Genomic DNA, 26420 nt, shown 5'->3' on the forward strand with positions numbered 1-26420 from the left:
TCTCCATTCACATATATCAAAAATAAAATCACTGAACTAAAGGCACAGCTATGACTGCATCTTTTAACTGCAAAATTGCCATTATTGCAAAGTAACTAGCAACTGAATATTATGACTGAAAAACAAAACTATCATTGGGGCACAAGGTGGTATTAATGCATAATAACCAACATCTAAATAAAATCTAATTGAAGATCTGATTGAAGGCCATATTTGAAAGAGTACCTACAAGTGAAAAACTGCATTTCAGAATCAAAAACACAATGGTTAAAAAGCATATTTCGAATCAATAACTCTCGTGTTGAAGTGACTACTCAAAAACATTGAATTCAAAGCAGATCATAATTAACTGGTTTTCTCTTTTTGTTCTTTTTTAAACTTCATCACATATGATCACTATGAAGCAGGCAAAAGACTGCATTACCTAAAACAATAACTCAGGTGAAATATCTAAAAATAATTCAGAAACATCTGGATGCTTGTCTCATTTGCACCTCTAATGATTAAACTGAGAATTCTACTGCCAAGGCAGCCAACTGTAGCTCAGAAAATATCTACTCTAATTGCAACAAAGTGTCTCTATTGAAAAAAAGTGTTCTTTTCTGTGAAAAAAGGAAGACAAAAACACCGCTGTCTCTTGTCAGGGTGCACAAGCAGTTCTCCTGTGCGAAAGACACACAGCCCTTATGCTTTCAAAGTCAGTCTCACTTGAAGGGGAGAGTTCCAATTTTAGCACACTCTGCTGATCCCTTCTTCGCTTAGAAAGAAGCAGTCCAGCTGTGTAGATGTCAGCTCTCCGACATCCATCTTCATCCTTATCCCCTCGACAAGGAAGAACCCCATCCAATCTGGTTCTCCATAGATCATCAGCTCCCGTCCGCCATCAGCCACAGGACATCACCATCCACCGTCCAGTCTGGCTCCAGGCTTGGGAGGGGGGATTTAGGGGGGGAGGGTAAGGGGGCCATTCATACAGGGAGGGCGTCACTCGCACCCCGGCGCCACAATCTGAAACGATAAACCAGTATCACTTGTCTTACAAAAAACTCCAATTCAAAAGCACACACTTTTTTTTATATTTCTAAAAGTCATTTCTGTCTGCAAAATACTCCTCTAGATCTGGGGAATAGTTTAAGAATACTACCTGCACTATATCCTCTAAATTTATTTGGACAAAATCTAACTTTTTGTTACACAGTCAGAAGGGCTGGGGCAGCTGGCTTCACTCTTCACTTGCTCCTAGCCAGCTGACCCCTCCCTTACAGCAGTTTTCGCGAACCAAGAGCTGGCCCACTGCCAGTGATAACAGGCAGCTCAACCCCTCCTTACAAAGAGCTGCCAGTTATCTCATTCAAGGGCGAAGCGCCTGCCAATTTTACTCCTCATAGGGGAAGGGGGGTGAAGAGGAAGCCCGTACATTTGCAAGCCTCCCATACATCTAATTAAAGGAAGCTGGCTCATTCTGCTGTGGCGAGGGGCTGAGATGGCCCCTCCCTTACAAAGAGCTCCGTGGGAAGAGCCAGGCTTGTGGACTGCAGCATTATATCTCGTCAAGGTCAAAGCATGCCAGTTCCCAACCGTTCACAGCCCAGAGCTATGAAAGTTTCCGTTCTTAAGTGGAACAGCATGCAGCTTCATATTCTAAAAACCCTCTCTGTGGTCTTAGACAAAAAACAGACTCAACCTCTTTTGACCTCCATCAAAACCCTGCATTCTATTTCTAAATGCTCTGCTCTTCTGTTTAGCTAATTCAGGCACATTTAAACTATCATTTGTAAAACATTGGACTACTGTAACAATATCTGTGGTAGCATTAGTAAAACATTTTATTCTGGTGGTTAAAGTTACCAAATCTGTTTCTGTTCAGTTCTGTGCAGACTACCTTCCTGTCTGTATGGGCCATTTTACCACTACTGCGATCTTCCATAAGCAAATCACATTTTCTCTCACGCTGTTCTGTCCAGTATCTTTTAGTGTGCAAAAGCACAGAGTCATGGGCATTTGACTTCTTTCTTCCCTGCTAAAAGGGGCACATTGCTTTTGGGTAAAATCCCAAAATATGTTTTTAAATCTTTGAGTAAACCAGTCATAATTATTGTACACAGTTTGCTGTTGTTCACTCTCAAAATCATATGGTTGCATTTGTCTTTTAAAGCACAGTTTATCATGCACTGTTAGGTCTGATTTATTTCCACCACTGGTGATAGTTCATTCTAAAACACAGGTCTGCTTATCTTCTTGCACATTCTTTTCTGACTGAAAACCCTCTTCGGAAGAATTAATTAAAACAGCCTGTGTAACCTGCCGCCCAACTGCATTCTCTGTTACATTTTTCACATTTAAATTATGCACGTTTATTTCTGTTTTCAAAGGAATATTTTCACACTGGGCATCAATTAACATTTACTTCAGCTCTTTTTGCAAATGCTCAAATTGTGGATGCATGTTAAACAACACATTAAAAATAACCCCATTATATCTGTCTGAAATGTCATCCCACTTTTCAGGGTTATATTCTGAGATGTTACATTCATGTTGCAGCTGAGCAAATTTTAAACGCATTTCTTTTTACCAAACACTTTAAAGGGATCCAGCCCTTTATACAAAACACATTTAAACACACAGCAATTCTCATTCAACCCAACACAATTAGCTCACTCATGAGCCAGAACACCATATGGGCTTCCCCCATGCAAATAAATCAAATGATATCTGAGAGGCTGCTTTCAATTTCTAAAAAAACCCCAATATTTTCCCCTTTTAAATCAACGTTCATATCCTGCAACCGACTACGCCAAATTGTAATGACCTACTTCTCTGTATGTTTTGGTGCTTCTGTCAGTCACCAGGCCATTACTTACCACATCCTTTCTCAGGATCCAGAAAGACACCACATTTCACAATACTTACCCAAGAAAGGAATAAGCACTGACAACATATAAGACCATTGCCGAGGAGCTCGCTAATAACAACAAGTCACAACACCTCCCCATCCGAGAGGGTATGCAGCAAATCATAACATCTCCCCATCTGAGAGGGTACACAGCGTATGCTCCTCCTAGAAATGCATTGGATAGAATAATTAGAATTTAGACATCCCTGCTAGGAGCCAATTTCCCTTCCGTATCAACAATTACCCATTAGAGGGGAATCGGCCATCCCTCTGTAAGTACTTTGTAAACAAGCATTTGCAATGCAATAGGTCTCGCATTAGGAAAGTATGAGCTATTGGTATTGTAAATGACAAATGTTTTTAATATGTGTTGGCTTTGAAAATATATAAATTAATAGCATTGTTATTAACAAAGCCAATAGCTTACACTTTCCTAATGCGACTCCTATTAGCTATGGCAATGCTTGTTGGTAGCAAGCAAGGACAGTGGTGTTGTGGTGCTGAGTGATGATGTTGTTGGGATGAGTGATGTGGTGGTGTCCCAGAGTGATGTGGGGGTGTTCCTGAGTGATGTGGCGGTGTCCCAGAGTGATGTGGGGGTGTCCCAGAGTGATGTGGGGGTGTCCCTGAGTGATGTGGTGGTGTCCAAGAGTGATGTGGTGGTGTCCCCAAGTGATGTGGTGGTGTCCCTGAGTGATGTGGTGGTGTCCCCGAGTGATGTGGTGGTGTCCCTGAGTGATGTGATGGTGTCCCCGAGTGATGTGGTGGGGTCCCTGAGTGATGTGGTGGTGTCCCTGTGTGATGTGGTGGTGTCCCTGAGTGATGTGGTGGTGTCCCTGAGTGGTGCCCCTGAGTGATGTGGTGGTGTCCCTGAGTGATGTGGTGGTGATCCTGAGTGGTGTGGGTGAGGGTGTGTGGAGGTGTGAGGGGGTTAGGGTTAGTAAGGGTGAGAGGGTTGTGAGGGTGAGTGAGGGTGGGTGAGGGTGTGAGGGTGTGTGAGGGTGAGGGGGTAGGAGGGTGAGGGAGGGTGAGGGTGATGGGGTGAGGGTGATGGGGGTGAGGGTAAGTGAGGGTGTGTGAGGGTGTGAGGGTGTGTGAGGGTGAGGAGGTGTGAGGGTGAGGGTCCAAAGTAAATAGTGGCAGGGCAGACATCATAAAACAGAGAGAAGAGACTGCGTGGTGACTGCGTTGGTCAGTTTAAGAATCAGGAGGGGCAGAGTCAGCACAGTCTGCGAGGGATCAACGTGTCTAAAGGCAACGCATAGCAGATGTAGCATTGCAGCTAGCAAGTCGAGTGTTTTCAAGCTGAGGGTCCCTAGAGAGATGGCAACACAGCAACAGCATTTGAGGAGCAAGGCTAATGTAAACAAGCACGGTGGGCTTTCACTTTCGTCCAGAAACAAGCTCTTGGCATTGCTGTGGCGGGGTGGCATATAAAGAGGGATGGCAGAGTGTAGTGGGTAAGATGGCACTTGACATATAAGGGGAGCTCTGGACAGGGAGGTTGGTGGGGGTACGGGAAGTGCCTTTTCACTGGTTGGAGAAGAGGGAATTGTATGGAGTAGCGGGGGAGAGATATGTGTTCGTTTTACTTTTATTTATGTAGCATTGTCCGTGTGAAAAACGTTGATGAATCAAAACACAGCGCTTTAACGTCGCATTTAAAAAAGGTTATACAAAGTGTTAGGCCTATTGGTTGGAGCAATGGAGTTCAGCGTTTCAGTGCGTTTCCCAGAGAATGATTGGAGTAGCGCTTTTGACTTCTTGAAGAGGGGTGAGAAGGAGCCTTAACTTGTCCTGAAGCTCCAGACATGGCGCTGGGCAGGTACGTTCTTCTCCATGGAGAGTTTTGAGAGTGATGCAAGCAGCCTTGAACACACTTCTGGCGACTATGGGTGGCAAATTCAGAGAGAATTCAATTCCAGAGATATGTCCGATCTTCTGGAACCCCGAAGAAGGGGAGCAGCGCCTAGAAGTGTAGCTGTGAGGGCGCCACGTGAACCTTCGTCATGCGGATAGGAAAGCGGTGCCGTAGTGAGTCTCAAGAGGACTAGAGATTGAACTACTATTGGACAGTGGTCATAGGTAGGAGATGCTTCATTCTCCTGAGTCGGGTTATTTGGACACGTGCACTTTTCGCTCATGCACTTACGTGTGCCTTTAAGGTCAATTTCTTGCCCAGAGATTTGTCTTTTTTTTTTTACCTGGCTGGGCTTGCTGTCCAGTATTAGGAGGGCATCCAGTGGGGTCGTACCAGTGCACGCCAGGCTCCACTGTTTGGAGCGTGGCTGTCTCAGTGCATCTGGATATAAATGCTGGTTAAAAACCATCGAGGAGGCAGCTACACGGAATTTAAAGGAATTTGGGGAGGGGTGGGGGGGTGAATTCGGCCTAACATTGGCATAAAGTGCATGACAAGAACCCGAAGGGTAGAAAAAAAGCATAGGTGTAGCACAGAGAGTGATGGAAGACGTAAAGGATACGTCCTGTATGAGAGAAGGAAAAGGCCGAATTAAAACTGAAGACAAAGACAGGCAGAACGAGTTAAAGAGAAACTGGACAGGAGTAATGAGTTAAAGACAGCAGAAATGTCCAGCGAGGATGATGAGGGGAGTGATGAAGAATGGTAGAGCGGGGGACGGGTGCGCAGTGGAGTAGTGGCTCCTCCCTGGGCCTTGTCTGTTTGTTTAAAGTTCAGCCGATGTTACCCTGGGGGCGGAGGTGTTCATGGAGTCCGAGGGGCCCTGACCTGGCAGATAAAGAGATGTGGTTTGACCCTGCCCGGGCCGTGCGGGGTGTGTGTGTGTGTTTGCTGGGAGGAGGGGCGCTGCACCCGGGCCTCAAGGGTCAAATATTAGAAGCATGCTGTGGGGGCAGGGCGAGTCCATAAAACTCTGCTGGCAGGAAGAAGTCCCCTTCCCGCCCCTCCCACCCCTAGGTACATTTTACAATCCGACACCCCTCTGTGACATTCAGCACCTCTGCGGCCATTAGCTCCCCTCACCCAACGGGACCCTACGCCACCTCACCCTTCCTCCTCCAACCCCGCCCCCACTCCCCCGGTACAGGTTGTTCGAGAGCGGAACTGCTCCCCATGTACAGACTTCTCGGCAGACTCAGGTGAGGACAGACAGGCGGTCCCGAGGAAAGTTGGGGACCACTTTTGTCTGCGTGTCAAGACACGCTGGGTTGAGTAAGGGCAGCTGTGAGTGCCACGCACAAATGTCTTCTAAATGAATACATACTCCACAAACAGTTCTGTCTCGTTCACGAAAATGTAAATAAAAACAGCTTTTCCAGTGGGTAGTTGGCCTTTTTTGAAGTCGGAACACAAACAAAATATTTGCAACATCCTGCCTACCGAGGATTTCTATGCTTACGTTATTGATTTTAACTTACGTTATCGATTCTAACCTACGTTATAGATTTTATACGGATGAACAAATCATACATTTTAAACGGATAGTTCAAACTGTTGTACTCTAATTTCTAACATGTGCGAAAATTATGCTCCCTTCTGGAAATTCCATAAACCGTTTTTTATCGATCAGACTGGTATGAAAAAGTGCCCAAAACTGACCTTCCCAAGATACACGAGACGGGAAACGGCCATGTGCCGCAGTTCAGCCTGTTTACCACTGATACAAAATTGGCGCAAACCTGCCCCCATATGAAATGAGTCCTGTGAACAAAGAATTCTTTTATCAAACCAGGAAGTCAGGCATCCTTGCCCGTGACATGGGCAGGGCCTGTGACGCAGCCGGAAGAGGCCGGTGTTGCTCGTTGATGCGGGGCTCCCATCATGGAGGGAGAGCCCCGTGATAGCGCGAAAATCCACAGAAGTGCCCCGCGTGTGGAGATGCGCCGGAGAAAAGGAGCGCAGCGAGGCGACACCACGCCACAAACGAGCACGGTGAGTGGAGGGGTGGATATGTGTGTCTGTGTGTGCGCGTGAGCCCGTGAGTGGTGGTGGGGGGGTGCGTGCGTGTGTGTGTGTGTGTGTGTGCGCGTGCCAGCCTGCCTGTGTGGGTGTGTGTGTGTGTGTGTGTGTGCGCGCGTGTGCCTGCGTGTGTGTGTCTCTGGGCGTGCCTGCGTGTTTGCGGGGATGCTTCACATTGCTTACGTCTAGGCTCGACCTAAAAAGAAACTGACTATGTAGCGCGCGCCCGGCACTGCACGTTCTACATGAATGACTAACTACCAGACGCGTTGACGCCAGCCCCTTTCGAAACTGACTTATGTAGCAAGCGCCCGGCACTGCACGTTCCACATAAATGAAACTGCAACTAATTCAAGCCATGCACGTTACAAGCAGCCAGGGCGCCAAAGCGCGCCCACGAGGTTAAATCTCCGGCAGGAGAAGCGCGTGTCAGTCTGTTGTCCACATTCCCCCAAAAGTGATAACATAAGTTGTCTCGCTGTAGACAGCAAAAGCTTAGCTTTTGCTTTCGTCTAGGCTCGACCTAAAAAGGGGCCTGACCTTCCTTCACAAGCAATAAAGACAAATGATATGCTTCTAGGGTTCTTTATTACATGATAATAGAATGACAAAAGAAAAATAACTAAACATCACAGTAAACATTAGTAGCAATTATCAACGCATACATATACATAGAGCCTGAAAATAAAAAACATAGATAGATACAATAAGTATACATGGAACACCTCACCATAATCATAGGCATCTTTTCATCTGAAGAAGGGTCCGTCTCTCTTTCCCTCTCTGATTGGGTCAGGACTCTCTGTTCCACAAACACGACTGCACGTCTGCACCGTGATGTATCATCAGACCGCCAAAACCACCAGACCAGCATCTCACCCTCACTCGGACCCCCTTTCTCTAATATAGAATGCAGCTCTCCATCGAAGATTCTAGCAAACTCCGCCTACAGTTCTCACTGGATTCCTGTACCACCTCGTACCAAGAGAGCACAACAAGCAGCTGGCCAAGCGTTTTGCTATGACTCCGGCATCAAGAGAGCACATTCTTCTGATAAGAACCGGTCCTCTCTTGTTCACTACTGGTGAAAAACACATGGAATCTAAAATATAACCTCTCACCTAAAGAGGCTCAGAAGATGGCTGCAGTTTAGAATATGGAGTTGCTCAAGCATAGGCCTCTACTACTTGGAAAACAGAATGATATTAGACCACGTCAAAGCCAATAGGCTAAAGTCATAATCCACCTAACTCAAATAACACTCTGCACTTAATCCTTCAGTATCCACTATGGAGCATATGTGTGTACCATCACCAACAACACTGCACCTCGACATCCCATACCTTCTATTCTTTGGCAAGATTATTCTACTGAAAAACAGCAAGAGTATAGGACAGAACAGAAATAGGCATATGCAAGACCATCCTACATGAAGGCTAAGATGACATAACACACTAAAGTCAGTACACAATGGTGGTGATCGAGGGTCATCACAGAGCATCAGACCACTAAAGTGGCTGATTTACTACAGCCTACTCCAAGAGAAACATTTCCTTTCAAAGGATTGTTACAGACTCCGCTCATGTACCTTTCCACACCAAGACAGCAGGAGTAGCCATTCTGGTGGTGCACTCTTAAGTATAGAGTTGGTTCCAAGGTGGCAGAAGTAAAGAGCCGACTCCTTGTCTTTCAACTCGCCTTCAACTACCAGTCTTGCGTGGTGGGTACCATTTATGCCCCAAATGAGGGACAAGAGGCTTTCATAGGTTTTGCACTGACTGAGGTACTGTCCACACAGGAGGGGAGGGTCCTCGTGGGAGGATCTCAACTTATTGGTGGATATTGATCTGGACAGGAATACACATAAACATGGCCAGACGGGAAGGAGGGACATAGGTGGCTTAAGGACATGGAGCTCCAGGATCTATGGAGAGTGTTTCACAAACATGCACACAAATTCTCCTTCTTTTCTTGTGCATAAAACCTATGCTAAGTTAGATTACTTCCTAGGTACAAAAGATATATACACACTAACTTCTGAGTCAGAGATACTTTCAGCTGTGTTGTCAGATCATGCATCGATATCACTTACATTGACTGTTCCCGCCCAATGGACTGCCCAGCATGGACTTGGCAACTGGAGGACACATTGCTGCAGCACCCCGAGGTGGTGAAACAGATCCCTCAAGCCATCTGTGATTATCTTGCATTGAACGACACCTTTTAAGTCTCCATTGCCACGCTTTAGGGGGTCCTCAAAACAGTCAAGCGAGGGGAATTCGTTGCTATATCTGCTGCAGATAATAAACCGTGCAAGGAAAAGAGGAACCATATGTACCAGCAAGTAAAAGAACTGGAACGTATCCACCAGCGCACTGGTGCGCTGAGAGTTTGGGTCAACTGTCGGCCATTTGCGCACAATTGGCAAGCATAGATCTCGACAGGGCTGAATATGCAGCTCTTCGCCTTTGCCACTCCTTTTATATGGAACACCTCACCATAAACATAGGCATCTTGACATCTGAAGAAGGGTCTGTCTCTCTTTCCTTCCCTCAGGCCACTGTAGGAAGCATTCCAAGGAGTACAGAGAACAGGGGCCTTATATATGCATAGGTTACATTAGTCGCGATACAAAAGGGGATGATGGACGGAGCGTTTGAGCAAATCAAACACTCACCCCCAGTCAACTGATCTGGCTTTAATCCATCACCATTCTTTAGCCCACTCAGCCACCCCCGGTCCCAGGATGCTTGTTTCCGGTCCAGGGAAGACATGGCTTGGCAGTTCGGGCTGGACTGTTCCCATGAGGCACAGGGTCAGACTGATTTGCATATAGCCATGTCTGAACGGGGGTGGCTGAGTGAACTAAAGAATGGTGATGGATTAAACCCAGATCAGTTGACTGGGGGTGAGTGTTTGATTTGTTCAAACGCTCCGTCCATCATCCCCTTTTGTATCGCTTTGTTCGCCCTAAGTGTGGCAGGGTATGCTCAGACGTGAGTCCCTTGTTCACTTGGCCACTGGATTCAAGATTGCCTGGCTGATGAGGATTATGAATCCGAAACCGGTCCCAGGATGCTTGTTTCCGGTCCAGGGAAGACATGGCTTGGCAGTTCGGGCTGGACTGTTCCCATGAGGCACAGGGTCAGACTGATTTGCATCTAGCCATGTCTGAACTGGGGTGGCTGAGTGAACTAAAGAATGGTGATGGATTAAACCCAGATCAGTTGACTGGGGGTGAGTGTTTGATTTGTTCAAACGCTCCGTCCATCATCCCCTTTTGTATCGCTTTGTTCGCCCTAAGTGTGGCAAGGTATGCTCAGACGTGAGTGCCTTGTTCACTTGGCCACTGGATTCAAGATAGCCTGGCTGATGAGGATTATGAATCCGAAACCGGTCCCAGGATGCTTGTTTCCGGTCCAGGGAAGACATGGCTTGGCAGTTCGGGCTAGACTGTTCCCATGAGGCACAGGGTCAGACTGATTTGCATATAGCCATGTCTGAACTGGGGTGGCTGAGTGAACTAAAGAATGGTGATGGATTAAACCCAGATCAGTTGACTGGGGGTGAGTGTTTGATTTGTTCAAACTCTCCGTCCATCATCCCCTTTTGTATCGCTAGGTTACATTAGTCAGCATTAGTCAGCATAAAACCAAGAGGAGGTCCTGGCACATGCAAGCATGCTTACTGACTAATACGGCTATAAAAAAGTGGGAGGAAAGATATTGCTCCTTACATCAGCAAGAATAGCCTGACAGTTCTATACTAGGAGCAGGTGCATTCTAATAGCTAGGCCTTTCTGAGCATGTGCAAGGCTCTGGAAGAGGGAAAAAGCACATGGCTAACTAAGATGGCTGCCAAGTACAAAATGGAATTCCGCTCATGCTAACAGATTCCTGCAATCTTTAACAACTCAACTGGGACACAGATCACAGACGATAAATCCTTAGCGGAATTATTTAGATATTTGTATGCAGAGTTCAACACTTCGATCCTGTGGACTGTACTTTGTATATCCATGACACGCATATCCATTATCCCCTGATCAGGCGGACTCACTGGAGCATAATATCCGCATAGAGAAAGTAATTTCAGCCATCGAGAGAGAGAGAAAGAAGACCTTGAAATCTCCGGGGCCTGATGGGTATCTATCTAGCTTTTATAATATATTTTGCCACACTCTTGCCCCTATTCTCATGAGACTGTTTAATTCCATTGTCGTCCCAGGTGCCATTCTCACTACGATTGTAGGAGAGTAGGGTCTGCTTCCTATGTTCACCCCCACTTTTTGCTCTGATCCACTGGTTTTTCGACTCTAGTGTGGCTGTGGGCCTGCTAATCAGAGCAAAACCATACCATGTACTTTAGGTACATATCCAATTGGGTATTGGGTCACCTTTGTGAGCCCCTGTATAGTGTACCATAGGTACCCAGGGCATAGGTGCATCCAAGGCCTACCAGGGGCTGCAGCATGAATTATGTCACCCCTGGCTGGCCATCCAAATTGACACAACTGGCTGATCACTCAGCGGGGGCAAGGTCGTGTAATCACCCCTTGCTTAGGTATAGTATCCTTATACCTACCAATATATATAGACACATATATACCTATAAGTCACTCCTATGGCAGGCCTTAACAATCCTGGAGGCAGAGTGCTTGGTTTTATGTGGGATGGTGCTCTAGCATGAGCTGAGCCTGTCTGCAGCTTTCGGAACCATGTCCTTATAGCTGTTCTATGATATAGTCATACCATATACTCTTAAGTGCATTATAATCCTCTCGGTTATTGCTAACTTTGGTTTGGCTTTATCAAAACATGTAGTTGTAGCTTTACCCGGCTAAAGTTAAACAGAGCCTCAGCATCACAAAATGGATGCTGCTGTCACAGACACAAGTCTGACCTCCTGCAGCTGGGAGCCCTTTCAGCGAGGGAGGCCTGGACAATAGGTTTCCTGCCTTGGGAGGTGCTAGCACCTCCCCAGACAGACTATAGTGTATTGGGGCAGGGTGGGTTGAAAGGAATGAGACATTGCCTGGGGCACACAAGGTGCTCCATACATAGTCCGGTTGAAACCAGTTGCTGGGGCACTCCAGCCCCAGCTCTGGTGCGAAACTGGACAAAGGGAAAGGAGTGTAACCACCCCCTTCCCTGGTCCCACCCACAGGAGGGACCTAGCAGGTAATCCAGCTCCTTTAATTCGTATAAAGCTAGGAGCTGAGTCTAGAGACTTCAGATTATCCTGAACTGAAACTCTGACATGAAACTCTGGACCTTCGACATTCTACTGCAACTAGAAGACTGAAGAATCTCCATTGTGGTCAAGGAGTGACCACCCTGTGCAAACAGGCACCAACTAGTGAATTGACGGTTTGCTTTGTCGCCGCTCCTGAAGGATCCCGATGACCCTGCTTCACAGGACTGGACTTCCAGACTTCTCGGACCCTGACCCACACCTCCAGCAAAGCTGAGACCTTTGGTGGACACGAGAGACGTGGGACCGGACCCCTGGCCGTTCTGCTCTTTGCTAAACTGTGCAGCTTCTGAGGCGTCCTCGAAGTTGTGTAGGGGATTAAGAAGTCCCGACACCGAGTCGTAAATGCACCGAAGCTCAACCCTCCACACCCCACGAGTGCTGCGTGGGGCAGCTCATGCATTTCCTCCCAACGCGTCTTCGCGGTTGCTGGTCCGTTGGCTAGTGGCCATCTTGAAGACTCAATTTTGAAACAACGCTGCTTGCCTGGTTGCTCTGGGCTTGCTCCTGCTTTCCTGCAAAAGGGAAGCTCCACAGACCATGCTGGTCTTTACCAGAAGCCGATCTTCGTATCCTGCGTGGGTTGCCTTTGCCAAGGTTTGTTGACTCCGATCCGGAAGCCGACACCGCCAACAGCGAGAGCCTTTGTGGGACAGTCTGTATCCAGCTCCTGGTCGTCGTCGACACCTCCTGGTCCACATGGCTGCAGAGACAAGCTTCACTTCTTCACTGATCGCAGCTCGACATCATCTGGTTCCGTCCTGGTTCCATCCTGGTCACTGGCTAGTGACCCAGACTCTGTCCCCTCTGGTTTCAGGTTCTTCACTTCTCTGATCCGCCCTTGGATCCATCCGGACATCTTCCTCCTGGTCGCCTGCAGCATCTTCTTGCAGCTCTCCATAGGAATCGACGACGAAACCGGACAAAACTTCGCACCTATGCACCTGGCTTCCCTGGGTGAGGTAACTCGAGTACTCCGGTGCTCCCGTGGGTAATAACTATCCAAGTGTCCTAATTTAACTGGGTTTCCTCGAAGTCCACTCGGACTGTCCGAAATCAACTATTTTCTAACTTGTACGTTCTCATTCTAAGTCTATGAGAACACGCGTGTGTGTTTAGACACTGCACACGCATCCTGTGGTACTCCTGCTTCCTAACCTGTGGTTATTCAGTGTAGCCCCACCGATTTCCTAGGCCCTAGGCCTATTCACTATTCCTGCAGTGGTACTTATACCACTTCTTTAGTATATGGTTCGTGAGGTCCCTAGGGCAGAATTGTATTTGTGCAACTTAACGTATGCTTATTAAGTCACTTATGCTGTATCTCGAACTCTGATCTCATAAAGAGTGCAGAGGGGTTGTGTTAGAAATAAATACATATATATTGTATATATACCTTGTGTGGTGTCCTTTCATTTGATATTCAAGGGGTTATTATTGGTAAAGCAATTGGCTTCACATGGTCTCTGAAGTGTTAGCCTAAGACTGCTTTGTCCATGCTACCATTAGGATAGCTGGTCTATAAGGTTGACTTTACAACCATCACCATAAGGGTTGTTTGGGCTGTACAGGGTGCCCACTAGAATAGTGGACATCACATATCAGGCCAACTTCTCACAACGATGTTGACTGCCTCAGTGGTAGTCATCTCCCTACGGAGACAGTTAGGATAAATGGCCACATGTCTGCTCCCTTTCCTATTAGCAAAGGCACACGACAGGAGTGTTATTTGCTTTTTTTTTTTTGCAGAGCCCGTAGCTCAAAGAGTTTGCGAGTACCCCACGATTGCCGGGCCACTTTCGGGAGGAGGGGGACAACAGCATAAAATTAGTCTATATGCCAATGACGGTTGTGCGTATCCTACAGTGGTTGGACGCACGCTGTGTTTGCTTACATACCCCTAACACATCAAAAGGGCCCTTGGTGTCATGCTTCATCAGAGGGGTCTTCCCACCCCGCTGCGGGACGGGGCTTGCTACGACCTCAGATTACGCGGATCAGTTGTAATATAATGCTATGTGTGGTGCAGGAGTAGTGAGAGGGATGGTCGGGGTGAATGTAGGAAAGTGAGTTCAAAAGAACCTGGCCTCGTAGACAATCAAAAATGTAATAGGTTAAAGGAGGCGGTGCTGTGAAAAGTGTGATTTGGAGATGTCCTGCGTAATGTGGGGATACTCCTAATGAGTCAACATGTTTCGAAGCTTCAAGGCTTCTTCGTCAGGAAAAACGAAGATCCCTACTGTATACACTATGTTACTCAAAGTTGTGATTTAGAATAATGTGATGTAGGGGGCGTGGCTTGGATGGCGAGGAGGACAGGGGCCTAAGTCCGGAGCCTCCACCACCCCGAGTGAAACAACGGCGATTGCAGCGGCGAAACAGCCCAAGGCGAAGAAATAAATAAAGGAGAAGGCGTCGGAAGCTGCGAGGCACATAAAGAAGCAGCCGATTATATAAGGAAAGCAGCAAGAAACTAAAAAAACGGAAGGAATTGAACCTGAGAAGGAAGACGAGGAAGAGCACAAGATGGCGGCGTGCAGAACGAAGGTAGCAGCCCACTAGAAGCACAGCGAGTATGGAGCAGTAGGGTACGAGCCGGGGACCCGAGCCAAGCAGTACGCCCGGAGCAGCAGAGGAGAGCGGGAGAACTGAGGCCGGTCCAACGCCGCGGCGGGCAGAAAACCAGACAAGTGAAACCGAAAGTGCTGCCATCTTAAGCAAATGGAACAACGGCCGCGAAGGAAGTAACGCCAACAAGACGAGGCAGAGAGGCAAGGGCACAAGTCAGACGAGCCCAGAGCAACATCGACAGGAGAGCAGCCGCAACTGACGGGTCTGGGGTGTATAGGAGCTGCAGGCGAACAAGCACACAACGGAACCTACAAGAGACGAAGAGAGCAGGTACGCGCCAAACGCCGAGCAGCGGCAAAGCGTAGATGCCCGTGAACGCGCGAATCACCAGGTGAGCACACAACAAAAGCCAGCGTCCCTGGGTGTTTTTTCCGAGCTCAGACCCAGCCTCACTCTTCAAACAGCACTGAAAACGCTCCGGGAGCACGGCCATCTTGGTGGAGGACCACACAGGTGGAGCGAGCAGGTACGCGAACAACGAGTGACACACAGAGCGGGGACCCAAGACCGCGCACAGTAACCAGGCAAGCCTGCAGCCATACCCAGGGAGGTACATCAGCTGATCTTTGCCTAACCTCACTCACCCCTGCAAAACGAAACGGTAGCAGAGCGCCGGCAGTGGCGGCCATCTTGGTGTGGGTTACCGGGTGTACGCCGGGAAAGACACAGAGCGGGACTCAAGCCCCAAACCCCATATAGGGACCAACTGACCAGGCGCACCCGCAACCAGACCCAAGCAGTTCTAGGAAAGAGCACCACTAGAACTTGACGACCCACACACACCCCTGCAGAATCGGAACCGGGAAACCAAGGGAGCGGCAATCTTGAGGTGGGGCAACAACTAGCAGCGGCGCAGAGCGAAGACCCAAGACCCCCCAACCCGCACAGGCACCAGGAAACCCACAACCAATCCCACGGAGGTGCACCATCTGCCTTACCAAAGGTAAACCGCATAAAGGAGAGGCAAAAACGCCAGCAGGGGAGCGAGCAATACTGCACACCCAACAGTAAACAGCAAAAAGGAGAGGTAAGGAAGGCAGTAGAGGAATCACCCAGCCAACCACAATAGTGCACCCCACACACCGCTGGCCGTAACGTACAAAAGAAGAGGCCTAGGCACAACAGTGCGCAGAGAACAAGGACAGAGCGGACAAGGGAGAACCCAGGCATACAATCGCCAAGAAGCAGCGAGGGGTGGAAGACCACAAACCGAGCAGCAACCCCAGGCAAACACAAGCTGCAGGGCACGGAACACCACAACAAGCTGAACGAACCTCAAGCCATCTAGGCTAAGTAAGGCAGACCTTCTGAGCTGGCGGGAGCGAAGACAAGAACCAGGACGGTCAAGTGGCCAAGCAGATTCCGCGAAGAACCCGTACCCGCTCAGAGGAAAACCACAACGAAAGGTGCGAAAGAGGACCCTACCAAACAACAAAGAGAAGGTAGACTCCACACGTATCTAGTCAGAAGGGGCTTTGATACAATGACAGGATGCGAGGAAAAAAACGCCAATGACATTAAAAAAAAGTCAAGAAAGACTTCCCGGATTCACCAAACAAACAAAAAAACGCCCAACATAACGAAATAACACTAGACACACTCCTGAAGAAAATCACTGAGGGCAACGAACTAGCCAAGGCCACGAAAAAAACAATAGACAATATGTAGATGGAGCTGACAGCCATAAGGGCAGACCAAAGCAAAACAAACGGTAGAATCGACGTGGCAGAGAAAAGGATCAGCGACCTAGAGGACGTAACCAGCATAACACACAAGGACATGGGCCTAGTAATAAGAAAAACAAACAACCTACAAAAAATGCTAGCAGAACAAGATGACAGGAGCAGGAAGGGGAACTTAAGGCTCCTAGGTGTGCCAGAGGGAGAAGAAGACTCACAAGGCTCATGCGCAGCCCTACTGGAGACCCTCCTGCCCAAGCTGACAGGTCTGACGTTCGAAAGACCTTTCGAAGTAGACAAAGCGTACAGGATCCCAGCAACAAAACTGCCACACGGCAGAGGCCCAAGACCAAAAATATGCAAGCCGCTGCGCGCTAACCACGCTGAAACAATCTTTGCCTTTGCCAGAAAAGGACAAACCCTTAAAGTGAATGGGAGTAAGATCATCATCACACAGGATTTCTCCAAGTACACAGTTGAAACCAGGAAAGGCTTCTTAGCCATGAGAGACAAATTGCGAAAAGACAACATCACCTTCAGTTTCGCGGGGCCGGCAAAGATGAAGATAACGGATAGCCGCGGCACCCTAATCTTTGATGAACCCAACGAACTAAGGAGATATCTGAGAGGCCCAGAACCAGAGGCAATGGAAGCACATAACCCAGGAGCCAAAAGGAGAGCCTCATCGGATGCGGCTGAAGGGGGAGCGGAGAAATGCTGAACAAACCAAAGGTTCTATTTGGACTGCTACCCCGCCTAGTTTAAAGAATTGCTAGGTCGGACAACATTAGTTAAACAAATTCATACTTTATATAGAATTTTTTGCAAAGAATTGTTCTTATGTCATCAAAAAAAACACAATAAGTGATACATATATACAATTTTCAAAGTGAAACATAAATGGAACAATTGTGTGGGAAACATCACAAAAAAAGTCACATACACAACTGTAAAATGCCTCTTAGTAAATTGGTTACGAGGCACCAGTCCTTAGTGGAAATAAAAACTGACAAGTGGACATACTAATTATTGTTCAAGCCTACTTGTCTACACCAACCTAAGACGTAAATTTGCATTCATGGAGGGTGCTACTTATAGGGGTTATGAGCGATGGAATATGCACAAGAAATACATTATTTTGTCCATATATAGCCCCTTCTATTTTTTTGTCTTAGGTGGCGAGTCACAACTGTAAAATGCCTCTTAGTAAATTGGTTACGAGGCACCAGTCCTTAGTGGAAATAAAAACTGACAGGTGGACATACTAATTATTGTTCAAGCCTACTTGTCTACACCAACCTAAGACGTAAATTTGCATTCATGGAGGGTGCTACTTATAGGGGTTATGAGCGATGGAATATGCACAAGAAATACATTATTTTGTCCCTATATAGCCCCTTCTATTTTTTGTCTTAGGTGGCGAGTCAACGCGTTTCGATCCCGCTATGATTTGGAGGGATCTCCTCAGGACATGGACTGGGGGTCGTTGTCGCTGTAAACAAAAATTATAAAGTGTGAGTGTGAGGACTACCTTGTAGGGATCTAACAACTAACAGACTCCAACAGTTTTGTGGTTATTTTACCTTTTGTAGCCCGTAGGGGTCGTGAATTATCAGAATTCGCCCGTACGTCTTCTGTGAATGCAATAAACACAGAGAGATCTATTGCAGATACTTAGTGGCAAGCTGTGCTCTATTGTGTGACCCCTTTAAAAAAATAAATCGTACCTTTGTTATTGAGAAAACTGGTACAGACGGACAGGGTAGATGCAGGGTCTGTGCTCAGGTCTTCGATATTCTTTTTATCTAGAAATGACACGGACCTATTACAACATGGCAAACGCGGCGTTAATGTGCCTGTTTCTATGCGTTTAGTTAGAAAAGCCGGCAACAGCTGATGAAAGTGCCTACCTTTGCGAGATGCGAATTTCGCCTGGTCTGTAAGCAATGTCTGGCGGCAGCCGCCGCACGCAGGTTTGGACTGTAATACAAAGGGCGTAAGGTTAGAGGCCCCTCCCGGGTGAGCTAATTAAAAAAAAACACTCGCAAATGGAGTTTTCTCGGATTCTTACTTGGAAAGGTTGATTCTGCCTCTATTGCCCTGCATCCATTTTCTCACCAAGCGTGACACGTGGTGACTCAGGAGGCGTGTCTAAGCCTATTTAAAGGGGCTCAACTGGCGGTGTATGTTGGGAACTGTAGTTCGAAGTATTTTCGATGTGTTTCAAAAAGGTCAAAACGGGGCACAAACTGGACAGCTTGCACTGGCAACAATGAAACGCATGGTATGCGTGTCAACGTTCGGATCGCACACACATCCAGTGCAAAAAATTATACGGAACAGTTGGCACTTAGTAGAAGAAGTGATTCCCAACATCGGACAACCACTGTTTGCGCTCAAAAAGAACCGATGCGTCGGACAGCAGATTACATCAACACGTCCCACAGTTAAAAAGGACACACAGAGTAATTTATTTAACATGAGCCCAGTCCAAGGACACCATAAATGTGGCACATGCTCGGTGTGCAGCCTGACAATGGAAGGATCACATTTTACGGACGGTAAAAAACACTGGCGGCATAATGATTTTACCAACTGCAAAACAAGGTACGCAGTGTATGCCATCGCCTGTCCCTGCAATAAGGTGTATATTGGGAAAACCACACAAGAGGTGCGTCAACGCATTATTCAACATCGATCGAGAATTAACAACAAAGTACTCACAGCACCGCTGGTGTCACACATTTTGCAAAAAAAGCACTCAGTGAATGATTTAAAATGGACAATTCTATCGGTCATCAAAAATACAGTAGGAGCAGGTGGCGATCCTGATACTCGACTCTCACAAAAAGAAGCCTATCTAATCCTCAAATTTGACACTGCAATGACAGGACTGAATGATCTCAATGAATTGAGCAATCTGTGAGATCCCTGGTCCGTCTTTGCGAACTTTGCAACCATTATTTGCTGTACCACGTGCTGCTCTTCTGACCGTTTGTAAATATTTGTAAATATGTGAAATCACAAACCCTAATACACAACGTCATTTTCATTGTTGCCAGTGCAAGCTGTCCAGTTTGTGCCCCCGTTTTGACCTTTTTGAAACACATCGAAAATACTTCGAACTACAGTTCCCAACATACACCGCCAATTGAGCCCCTTTAAATAGGCTTAGACACGCCTCCTGAGTCACCACGTGTCACGCTTGGTGAGAAAATGGATGCAGGGCAATAGAGGCAGAATCAACCTTTCCAATTAAGAATCCGAGAAAACTCCATTTGCGAGTGTTTTTTTTTAATTAGCTCACCCGGGAGGGGCCTCTAACCTTACGCCCTTTGTATTACAGTCCAGGCGAGATTCGCATCTCGCAAAGGTAGGCACTTTCATCAGCTGTTGCCGGCTTTTCTAACTAAACGCATAGAAACTGGCACATTAACGCAGCGTTTGCCATGTTGTAATAGGTCCGTGTCATTTCTAGATAAAAAGAATATCGAAGACCTGAGCACAGACCCTGCATCTACCCTGTCCGTCTGTACCAGTTTTCTCAATAACAAAGGTACAATTTTTTTTTTAAAGGGGTCATACAATAGAGCACAGCTTGCCACTAAGTATCTGCAATAGATCTCTCTGTGTTTATTACATTCACAGAAGACGTACGGGCGAATTCTGATAATTCACGACCCCTACGGGCTACAAAAGGTAAAATAACCACAAAACTGTTGGAGTCTGTTAGTTGTTAGATCCCTACAAGGTAGTCCTCACACTCACACTTTATAATTTTTGTTTACAGCGACAACGACCCCCAGTCCATGTCCTGAGGAGATCCCTCCAAATCATAGCGGGATCGAAATTCGTTGACTCGCCACCTAAGACAAAACATAGAAGGGGCTATATAGGGACAAAATAATGTATTTCTTGTGCATATTCCATCGCTCATAACCCCTATAAGTAGCACCCTCCATGAATGCAAATTTACGTCTTAGGTTGGTGTAGACAAGTAGGCTTGAACAATAATTAGTATGTCCACTTGTCAGTTTTTATTTCCACTAAGGACTGGTGCCTCGTAACCAATTTACCAAGAGGCATTTTACAGTTGTGACTCGCCACCTAAGACAAAAAATAGAAGGGGATATATAGGGACAAAATAATGTATTTCTTGTGCATATTCCATCGCTCATAACCCCAATAAGTAGCACCCTCCATGAATGCAAATTTACGTCTTAGGTTGGTGTAGACAAGTAGGCTTGAACAATAATTAGTATGTCCACTTGTCAGTTTTTATTTCCACTAAGGACTGGTGCCTCGTAACCAATTTACTAAGAGGCATTTTACAGTTGTGCATGTGACTTTTTTTGTGATGTTTGTCACACAATTGTTCCATTTATGTTTCACTTTGAAAATTGTATATATATGTGTCACTTATTGTGTTTATTTTGATGACATAAGAACAATTCTTTGCAAAAAATTCTATATAAAGTATGAATTTGTTTAACTAATGTTGTCCGACCTAGCAATTCTTTAAACTAGGCGGGGTAGCAGTCCAAATAGAACCTGTCGGGCCACTTGTTTTTGTTTATTAGATTATAGAGGTCCAGGCCAGACAGTGACAGGACCCGAGCCTCCCTTTGTTTTCCCTGAACAAACCAAAGGAGCACCCAAGCACCAAACCATCACTAGACGGACTATAACCATACCAACCTCAGGCTTAAGCTCATAAAACCCTCCCCACAGAGAAAGAGGATATAAAGAACTCACTCGGAACAAAGATCTACCTCAACGATCGAGTTAAAACAAGCCAAGATAGGCGGACAATATGCAGGGACTACAACCATACCTACCTCAGGCCTATTGTGGAAAGACGAAATAGAAAACTTATTTGGGAAGTGACCTATCAACGATCTACCTCAGACAGACCGGCGACGGCGACAAAGACGCTTGATGTCTGCACCGATATCCTTTACCCTGATCCTTTTTATATATACGTCTAATGTGGTGAAAATAACTAAACCGACATAATATGCAACACAACACCACGGCAATGAAAGGCTAATAGACTCGGGGGTGAGGGGTGGGAGGGCCCTTGCTGTCGCACGCTCACAATTCTGGATGCGGGGGGAGGGGGGAGGGAGGGGAAGGGAGAGAGGAGGGGAGGGAGCAGTCACAATCTCCAGTACAGAAGTACTGCATCTCTTAGCCAGCACAGCACAGCGAGATCTAGCAACATCCCGACTCAGCCATTGAAGGAGACAGAAGCACACCTAGCAAACATCACAAAGGGAAGCAAAATCAAGGAACCACCATGACTACACAACTACAGACCAACATAAGCACAAACCTTAAGATAGTATCCCTCAACGTGAAGGGCCTCAATCATCCAATCAAGCGTAAGAAAACTCTAGACTACCTAGCGAAACTGAAAGGAGATGTGTATGTACTTCAGGAAACCAGACTCTCAGAAGAGGACGCAAGTCGCCTCAAAGCTAGATGGATTAGCGAGGTCTTCTGCTCACCATCCAAACACAAGAAACGAGGGGTTATCACCATAGTAAGCAAGAAAGCCAACATGACCCTAGAGAGCTCCCACACAGACGATGACGGCAGACTACTACTAACGAGTCTAAAGAAATGGGAGGAAACCATACATGATGCAAACGTATATGGGCCCAATGCAGATGACAAGGATTTTTGGCACAGCGTAGGAACCAAACTAGAGGAACTACCGCAAGGGGAATTTCTCCTACTAGCGGGGGAAATGAACCAGGTCCTAGACCAGTCCACTGACAGGCATCCATACAGACCAAGCCACGACTCCCAAAACCAACACATCCTCCAAGACATGTATACCAAGTAAGGCTGGGCGGATTTTGCGGATTGGCAATCCGCGAACTTGCGTATTTACGGATTCGCAATCCGCGAAGATCCGCGAACTCTAGCGGACTTGCGGATTTTTCCGTTTTTTGTGTTGGCGCGTGTTCGCGCCGATTTTGGGACAAGTTCGCAATTGCGAACTTACTTTTCGGCTTGCAACGGCCGCGACTATGTTGTTTCTACGTCTGGTTTATCATCACAGGTTCACAGCACCCTCTGTTTCACCACTGCCACCCTCTGGGACACCCATGCCACCCTCTAGTACATCCTCACAGGCACCTATTAGGTTTATTTATTACTGTAGATTATGGTGGTTGAAAAAAGCTAGCACACCTGCCCTTCTTCAACTGCCATCAATTAATTTGTGTTTCATTAATGTGTCAGTAATTTTGAAAGTTCCAGTCTGGCTGGCACCTGCTTCCTTCCTTATCTGTAATTTGCTTTTTGTTGCAGTGAAATTTTTTTTTTACAGGACCTTTATGGTGCTATTCTATGAGCCTGCTGTTTGGGTCATAGCAGGGTCATAGAATTGTTGCAAACTCTGGAGGGGCCCATCAGGAAGCACTACCTTGAATGTTACTAATGTTAAGTTTGAACTTTTGCACCTGCTCATTGCTTTCATTTTAGCTAAAATCGTTTTTTTTGCAATTTCGCGCGTTATTTGGGGCGCGAATCCGTGCGAGATCGATTTCGGAAGCCGCGAATACGTGCGAATACAAAATTGTTTTTGTTGCGACGTGTATGTTCGCGTGATCTTGCGCGTGTTCGCGAGGCGCTTCTAGCTATTCGTTTGCCAAGTTACCCTATCGGTCGTACACGGGCGCGGCCATCTTGTTGGCGTGACGTAATTCCGTTTCCGCCCGCTATGTGTAATCTCGCAAAGTGTGCTGCTCGCGAGTACAAGTTCGCGCGTACTCGCAAGGAAAAACTCGCGCGAACTTACCCACGCGGTCGTGAACGGGCGCGGCCATCTTGTTTCTCATTCATTGCTATGGTTCTGGGCATGCTTTCTCTATCCTCTCTCAATCTCTGCCATCCTTTGCTTGTTTGAAGTTTTTTTGATCTAATTTTACTTATTATCTAACCCTCTATTTTTCTAGCTCTATATTTTTGTGTTTTCTGCAGCTTTTAGTTACTTTTAAACTACTTTTTTAAACTCTTTTATTTTCTTCTTCACTATTCTATTTCTTCTTTATCATTTAAGTTTATTTCTGCCCAGACCATGGTAAAGGGAGCCGGGAAGCACCCTGAGAAGGGGAAGGGTCCCGCACCCCGTGCCCGGCTCCCGTGCGGGCGTTTAAGGGGGGAGCAAGTGGTCCCGAGGGAGATCTTTAGCGCGGAGGAAGTGGCGGCACTGATCTTCCATGTCCAGCGCCGCCTCCCCAAGACGATCCTGGGAGGCGGCAAGATCGCGACCGGCTATGGCATCCGGGAGCGCCGCCAGCGGTGGGAGAAGGTGTGCCGGGCCATGTACAAGATCTCTGGGGTCCGGCGCACATATAACCAGGCCACCCACCGCTGGACCGATGTCATGGACCGGGAGCGGGACTTGCTGGACGCGCTCGGCGTAGAGGTCCCCGGGCTTGGTGAGTAGTAGTAGTAGTACATTTACTACTCTGTTTTATCCTGCTCTGTTATTTGCAAATCTTTGTTCTTTACCAAGAGCAATAATGCTGCCGATTACATTGAGGTAAATTATATTTCAAAATCTTCTATGCATTTCATTTTCAGGTGCACTGCTCTCCTTCTCAGTAGCCTTGCTTGCTACTATGCTTCTTTGTTTTGTATGTTGTGTTCAGAAGCATTTCATTGGCCTGAGAAATTATGTATCAGTGTACTGTAAAGAAAAGAACTGCGTAATGCTAGACAGTAAGGGTCATATTTTCAATTACCGGCGCATCCCTGCAAAGTAGCAGGGATGCGGCAGTAATTGTGTGCCATGCCACCACCACCCATTGGCCCAAAACGTCACAGAAGCCTTACGCATCTGTGCCGTAAAGGCAGCGCATTGCTGGAGTTGCGTGCCAACGATGGCGCAGCTCCAGCAATGCTCTGGGGTACCCTATCTCCCCAATGCTGCATCAAGCCGTACGTCGGCTTCAAGCGCGCAGGGTTTGAGTCATGCATCATTGTCATAAAAATGACTGATTGACATCTTGTAGATTTCCCTCAGCCACTTTTAGGATTCGTTCCTGCGCAGGTACGCCCTCCCTTGCGCCGGAACGCCCCCTGATGGCGCAGGGCTTTACAACGTGATGCATCGCCCATATGCCCATATGTGTTTTTTTTTTTAATATATACGCCGCACCAACACCATGGCGAGTCTTTTGTTCTGCCGCTGCGTCAGAAAAGGCACGCAACAATGGAGGAAAATCAGCCGCAACTTCCGCAAGGGACTTATAAATCAGCCCCAACAGACTGAAGTCCAGTGTCCTTCCTTTAGACAGTCACATGGCTATCAGAAGAAATAGTGGCGGTGGTGGCGGGTGGATTGATAGTTTGAGTATTCACTGATCTGCAAGCAGGATGGACTTTGTCTGTCACGTGTTGTGCACTACTGCCTGCAGTGCCAGGCCTAGGCAAACCTCTTTAGTAGTCTGTTTATTGAGTTACATAGGAACTTTCTAAGTCAACGTTCCGCAAATCAGGCAATACGAATAACGTAGTATACCACATGAGATAGATCCCGTGGAATAGTTGTCTATCTATTTGCTATTTTTCCAAAATATGTTGTTATTGTTCTTTTGAAATGTTTGATTTGGTTGAAAAATCTCATCCATGTTTTATGGTTTTTCTTTCTTTCATGTTGTACATCAGCTCCCCCCAAGGGCAAGAGGACACAGGAGGAGGGTGCTGAGGATGCAGGCCAGGATCGGGCAGGCGAGGGCTCCTTTGCTGGCCCCAGTAAGTTTACATTTTACTAAACAGTACCTATTTTTTCCTAGCGTTCCTCATTCGATTTTTTCTAAATCGTCTTTGATCTTCTTGTAGACTGGATATAAATTCTTATCCTGCCTCGAATATGATGACTCCCTGTGGTATTACTAGACTATTCTTATTAGTCTGTCTGTGTAGCTAACTAAGATTGGACATTTGGCAATTCCATTGGACTCCCATTATATTCAGCAATACCTCTATGCACTGTCTCCTTACTGACTAGATAGTGTGGCAGAGTCATTCAGCTCCCGAAGTCACCGATTATAGATCCCCAATGATCTCTAGATTATCGTACGCAGGACAAGAGAGTAGTACGGAGTCACAGCACAGTCAAGAAGTGTCAGAGGCACTCATGCTTGCAAAAATTCCAAAACCTTTAGCTCATCCACTCTAGTCTAGAGGAACAAAAACCACAGAGTCTATTTAAGTGTAAAAGCTTTATTAAAAGTAAACACATTTATTGAAATCTACTTTGTCATAAAACTATTTAACTGTAAACGGAAAAGTGGTTAGTGCTGACGATTAATTGGACACATTTCTTGTGGTCGAGCCGAACTCTCACCTACTTTGAACTTGATCCTGGTCGTGTTCTTAGGACTCAGGAGTCAAGCTTCTGTCTGTTAGGAGAAAAAGTGGTGCGTGTTAAAAATCAAAAGCAAGCATTCATCAGTTGTGCATAAAAGTGCAGCAAGACAACAGCCTTCCCTGGAAAATGGGACATTTTTACTATGGAGTAGACAGTCACAAATTATTACATTGTATTCTGTTTTTTTAACATTTCTCCTAGACCAAATATTATATAGTAGTGAGTGGTGTATTCTAACTTTCTTAAATGTACTTTGTAGGTGTAACATCTGGTGACGGGGCCAGCGCGGAGGTGGCTGATGTGTTGGACTTGGACTCGGAGGCCTCTGGGGAGGATGCGGCGGTAGAAGAGCTGGTGGCCGTTCCTGTGGGGGATCAAACGGTGGTGGCGGAAACAGGTAAGCTATATATTCCTTACTTATTGAGATTGAAGACTGCATAGTGTGCTTTCTGCACGGGTGTATTACAATTACAAATCAACCAGGTAGTAGCCTCCTCGAAATGTACTTCGACTTAGCTGTGAAGTTTTTGGTGAGAAGAATCCCAATAAGTTCTTAGACGAACGTGATGGATGGGATGAACGAAAAGCGAAAGAAGGGTGTAAGTAAGTGGGACGCGAACTTGTATGATGGCT

The 26420-nt window shown here is 46.7% G+C and overlaps 1 long non-coding RNA gene across 1 annotated transcript in view; it reads right to left on the reverse strand.

Annotated features, from left to right (window-relative positions):
* Nucleotides 1-489: 489 nt before the first annotated feature.
* The window catches only part of LOC144753942 (uncharacterized), a 155778-nt gene continuing 129847 nt past the window's right edge, over nucleotides 490-26420 (reverse strand). Inside the window, exon 3 of the long non-coding RNA XR_013594605.1 lies at nucleotides 490-1008. This is a non-coding gene — a long non-coding RNA (uncharacterized LOC144753942). The remainder of the gene's footprint in view (nucleotides 1009-26420) is intronic.

This window comes from Lissotriton helveticus, chromosome 5_1 (assembly GCF_964261635.1).
Source record: "Lissotriton helveticus chromosome 5_1, aLisHel1.1, whole genome shotgun sequence".
Classification (NCBI taxonomy): domain Eukaryota; kingdom Metazoa; phylum Chordata; class Amphibia; order Caudata; family Salamandridae; genus Lissotriton; species Lissotriton helveticus.